At 42.9% G+C, this 6,000-nt stretch overlaps 1 protein-coding gene across 2 annotated transcripts in view; it reads right to left on the reverse strand.

Moving 5' to 3' along the window:
* Positions 1–6,000, reverse strand: part of zswim5 (zinc finger, SWIM-type containing 5) — a 39,866-nt gene that overhangs the window by 32,074 nt on the left and 1,792 nt on the right. The gene's annotated exons all lie outside the window — the stretch shown is intronic.

Genomic DNA, 6,000 nt, shown 5'->3' on the forward strand with positions numbered 1-6,000 from the left:
TTCTGGCAGGATATTTGACCCCATCTCCAGCGTGCATTATCCTTCCTCCCTCGTCCAGACTGAGAAAATTAAGTTTCCATGTGAACTGGCCACAGAAGGAAGAAAAGAGATGGAAAAAAAAAAAAACCTTGCCGCAAATCTCAGCTGGATGAAAGGGGCTGCCGTGGGGGAGGGCGGCGTGAGTTTCCTGCACTCCCCAGTTTAGTCTTACAGCCCCAGATGGAGGGCCTTTTCTCCTCTTTTTCCTCTCAAGCCAAAGTGCAGCTCCGGTCTCTGTTCTCGACCTGCTTGAATGCACCTCGCGTATTATCTGTGCTCAAACTAACCCCACCCCCCTCACCACCACCACCTCCAGCCACAACCCCCAATAGGTTACTATTCTACTTTAGACGAATTGCTTTAGTGATCATTTTCATTTGGTATTTATACAAGCAAAAAAAGAAAAAAGAGAAGTATCAGATTATGGGTCTTGCTTGAGGGCCCAACTGTAATCCTTTACCAGTCCTAGGATTTGAACCAACAACCTTGCACACGCACACACACACACACACACACACACACACACACACACACACACATAACCACCAAACTAAGTTACTGATTAGTGTAATCAACTTTTATTTATTTATACAACACTTACAAAGAGCACAAACCAACCATTACGTTCCCTAAACATACACAAACACGGACATGACCGTAAACTAGCACAAGTTGGAAAAGAAACACAAATCCATTTTAAACAGCTTTTCTCTATCGTTTCCCATCGAATCGTCCGGCATTTGTTAGGCCGCCCAATGCGTTTCTATTAGAAGTGTGAAGTGAGAAGAAACCCATCCTGAAAGCTGAGGTGAGAACTGACTACATCCCGAGAGCAAAGAATGTTAGAATAATAAGATTACAGATTCAGAGAAATCTGTTCATCATGATCGATCCTCCTACATTCGTTTCATGGTTTTCAGGCCACACTACAGTTCCAGTGCTGTTTATGCGGGAGAACGCTGCGTCGATATGAAGCGGAAGATCGACGGCATCACGTTTAGAAACTGGAGTGAAGACGGATTCTACGCCGAGAAACTGATTAACGGTCACGATATTAAACTAGAACAGTGGAAGCCTGAAGAAAAATAAACAGGTTTGAGGAAACTTCAAGCCATGTTGAGGTTGAAGGACAGTCGTGGGACTGTTTGTATATTCAGCAGAACAAGTCTCCAGAATGGACAGAAAGTGGCACCAATAAGACGAAGGGCAGGGATGGGAACTTTGGCCTCTGGTAAGGAGTTACTACTATATCTAATCAGCAAGGGGAGGAAGAGAGTCTAGAAAGTTCAGAGACTCCTCCGCTATTTAGTGGCTTCACGGTAAAGACCCAAACACATGGGTGGCAAATGAGGACGCTACCGACGTATCATACGACATTTAGCGCTATCAGATTCTCGATTCTGCTCGGGATAAAAGGTGGGTTGTGTTTCAACAACTACAAGATGAAGGAAGGAGCCCTCACTTTGTTCCAGTCAGAAGTATAACGTTCATGAATGTTTCTTTAAACAGTTTCAGTCAGGGCTTCAGATTTATTTCCCTCTGATCGGCGACAACACGACCCCCAAAGACTCCACCGTAAAGATAACAATACCGTGTTGCGAAATATTGTAGAATTGATTATCGTCTCTGTCCCTCTCAAATTCACTCTTTCAGTAAGTCAATTTCTCTGAAGTCTTCCCTCTTTCACTCTCCGAGTCTCTCCGACATTGTGCTGATGAGGTACCTGCGTCGCTCGCTACTTTCAAATTAATTTCCCTCCTTTGATAAAGACTTGGAGGAAGAAAAAAAGGTGCTTAATGACCGTGTCCTTCAATGCCGACTCTTAATAAGTGCAAAAAAAGACGATTTGTTTAACTGATTTTCTTTGAGACTCGCAGGCATGGAATTAATTACCTTGATTAAACATTGTCGCAAGCGGGTGATGAAAGACGGAGCGGAATTAGCGCTCCCTTGTTGAACTCGTGTGGGCTTAAATGAGACACGTCCCCGATTACAATGACCCAAATGATGCCGAGGCTGGAAGGAGACAGAGGGCAGTAGACATCATGGCGTTGTCACTGAACAGACACCCGAAGCTGATGCATTTTACTCGTATAGAATTTTTTTTCTGTCCAGAAAAGAAAGTACAAAACACAGATGGTGTTCATCTGGATGAGAAAACAAAAAAAAAAGTGCTTGATCAAACCATCACTTGAAAATTCTGGACTTGTCTGAATCGGTTGAGGTCGACCGCTGCTTATTCGATCAAGAATGTGCTGCAGGATTTGCCAGGGTCTTCAAAAGCAAACAGGCTTTTGTGTTTTTAAATGAAAAATAATAAACCAAGATAAAATGAATTAGCTGAATTAGCAAACACACACTCAGCCTCACACACACACACACACACACACAAAAATAGGCACCCAAACCGCTGCGGCTTTGCGCATTCCTGAAGGAACCGCTAACACTGAGAAGGCCCGTCAAAATCTAAGGACTGAGGAGAGCGGAAAGCTCGAGGGTGAAATAGCTCTGGAACACTGAGATGCTGAAAAAGACAAAACTCAGGGGGAAGTAAATAAGGATTCGGCCCTCTGGGACCCTGGTGTAACTTTTGCCTCTGTAGGAGGCTCCATGAAAAAGCCCCACCACAGCTTTGTGCTCTTAACAACCCCCCTATCACACACACACACACACACACACACACACACACACACACACACACACACACACACACACACACACACACACACACACACACACACACACACACACACACACACACACACACACACACACCTCCCCTATTTGAAAACAAGAGGAGTTTCTACAGCTGGGTAACAAAGCATGACCCATAATAATCCTTAGGCCTGACTCAAAGCTGGAAGCTCTTCTAGCAGAAGAGCCCGGAGTGGGGGAGGGTAATTACGCAAACACACTCTGGAATTAATTATTCTGATTAACACACCGACACAACGGTGCGTCAAGGGTCCTCGCTTTAGCTATGGAAACCTGAAAAGCCGTCAAACACTCTGTTCAGATCAGGGACTCGCCGAAGGTCGCCTTGCGTGCTTTTGAGTGCCCTGGTACACTCCTGAGCCACGTAGCGCACCTGTAGGCTCTGATGAGTCGCACGGCGAGCTTGTGAGACACCTATGAGACGTTCTAAGGCTCTTTGCATCAGCTCAGACACACAGGAGGCATTATTAATACACTAGACTAGTCATGAGTTGCCTAGCACACATGATAGGGGGCCAAGCACTAGTGAACACACTGGAAACACGAGAGTTGCCTAATACAATCGTGAGCACTCAAACACATTGGTGAGCAAAGCTGGCTTCCTTGCACATGCTGTAGTGTGAATCTCCAGGCCCTGTGTAGGCGTTAAACATCAGAGCGACTTTCTGCACCTCATTTGTGGTTCCTTTGTGACAGGTTCAAAGAGGGAGGACCGAAAAACGAGGCACAGAGAAAAACAACTAAAACAAGTATTAAGTCTTCTGGCACTTAAGTGTGTCTCATTCACCGGTGACAGAAAAAAAAAAAAGAGGAGGGGCGGGGAGGGGGAGGAAGGATTTCACACGAGCACACGCCTTCACACAACCTTGCTGAGCAGCCACGCACAAGATGACAAAAATATCTCATCTCGACATGTGTGGACATTTTCATGATGTGTGTGATATTTAAATTTAGTGTCGCAAAGCGCATTTAAAACCAGCTTTTTATAAGCCAATGAAACCCAGTGGGCTTACAAAACGGTTTTACTTAATGCCTGGAAAGGAATCTGAGCCAGTTAATGAGAAAATAGATTTTACATCTAATTAGAGCTGGTCAGGATTATTAAAAGGAAGACGACAAAATCTCTCATTATTCTCATATCACATCACCATACTGCTTTTTTCCTGAGAAATACTGCACTTAATAATGAGAACAGGATAGCTAACTGTAGGAAAGGTGAAAGTGTCTAATCAGCTGCTTGTTACGGCAAGTAATAAAAGGCTTACATCAAAATGTGAATAAAAACAAATGCAAAAAATGAAAAATCCTGAAACTAAAAGTTAGACCTTTTATAAAGTGATGCAAAAAGGGAAAATCCCCCCACCGCTTTCTTCCCCCAAACAAGGCACAATTTAGAGATGTGGCTAAAACTAAAACATGGAAGTCAGTGACGTACGGTTTGCCAGATGATGAAACGAGTTTTGTTCACGTTAATTAACCGAAGCAAAATCCTATACTATTGTGACTCTTATTAAGAAAACCTGTTAAGTGAAATACCTCGCTGTTGCTGTGTCGAAGCTTTATTTCTGTTCCTGCGTTAAAAACAGCTGAGCTTCTTCGATATCGACATTTTTTGTCCGCAAACATTTAGGTCATTTTACAGGATTTTCAGCGAATTCGGACGAATCACTGAATTATTTGTGCTTTATATTGCTGACTTTTTGGAAATCTGTTGTTAACCTACCAGATTTTGACTAGAAAAGCAGCAGTTGATGTACAAAGTAACGCCTGAGGACATTTAGGACACTTTCTGAAAATGCACCACAAATAATAGCACCGTAATATCGGCAGCATGTACTCCGAAAGGCTGCGAGTTCAAATCCCATGCTGCTGAAGAAGCGAAGGTCACACGGCTCCTACCTTACTTCATGCAAATAACAAAGTAAATAAAACGATTTAAAGGACTTCCTCTTTTAAAGCACTTATTGTTTTTGCAGGAAGTTGAACGTCCGATATTCTGTTACAAAACAAACATAATTATGCGTACATGTTAAGTCAGCTACATCGTGTTTGCTGTGTTAAACAACCCGAACATGTTTTGTGGTGTTTTCCTCCTGAGAAAGAGGACTTGTAGGTTTTCTGTATGGCGTGGAGCGGACACGAACGAGCCTTTTCGAGGTGGCTAAATAAGCGGCCGTGTTATTGCATTACAGAAGAGTTATCGCATTTCCACATACGCAGGAACACAGTAGAGCTTTGTAAGAATAAACCGGTCACGGCTTCTTTATTCAATCAGCTATATGTATGCTTTCATGGGCCTCCAAACACCTAAGTGTAATGGGGATTTGGGGAATCCTATAACTTCTATTTCAAGAAACGAAAACACACACTAAAGCCAGACGACTGACAAAGGTGGGCTGTGTTTCGCTGGAAGACACGGCCTACGAATAACCCTGCCACTGAGCCACACGCTGGGGATAAACGGTTCAAACATCACCAGAGCAGGCTAAGACCTGTGAGGTACTGTTTTACAGTATATAGATATATATAAAGCATCACAATATGCGTTCTCAGAAATGTTCAAAAGTATACAAACTGTTAAGTAACAATGCATCTGCTCAGGGGTATAAAAGTACTAAGAATACTCACAAAACTAGTAAAAAAAAAAAAAAGTACAATATCAGGATCAATAGCCATGCTATTAAAGCTTATCTGAATGATCTCTCTTCTTAAACACAATCCTGACCACAAATTCTCAAGGTGTGTCACAGCAACGATGTCACCAAACCATAGACACTGTACATATCTTTACACAATCGTGCACAAGAAACTCATGATTCTACCGATAGTCTACATAGTTTAAAATCCAGGTTCACCTGAGTTTCTCCTCAGCCACCAATCTATTTACTGAAACGCTCATGGTGCATGACTAAGCCTGTGTCTCGGCTATCTGGCGGCTCGCCTACGTGAGCAAGTAAAGACAAAACAGATGCTTAAACAGTCAACAAAAGCACAAACATAAATGCTTCTATAGTATACATACATGCAAGAGGAATGGATCTGTTGTGTTTTTTCTTTGTCTGATATAAAGCACATTGTAGGAGAGGCTTTCTTCCTGCGCTGATTGATGGGAGAGAGCTCTGTGTCCTATCATGGGGGGAGGAGAGAGCTCATTGTGTATGGTATTCCAAGCCTAATTTTACTAAAAACAAACCCTTTATCCCTTACAAACACACACATATTTTGACAGAAACCGACAGTAAAGCA

This window comes from Tachysurus fulvidraco, chromosome 22 (genome assembly GCF_022655615.1).
Source record: "Tachysurus fulvidraco isolate hzauxx_2018 chromosome 22, HZAU_PFXX_2.0, whole genome shotgun sequence".
In the NCBI taxonomy this organism is placed as follows: domain Eukaryota; kingdom Metazoa; phylum Chordata; class Actinopteri; order Siluriformes; family Bagridae; genus Tachysurus; species Tachysurus fulvidraco.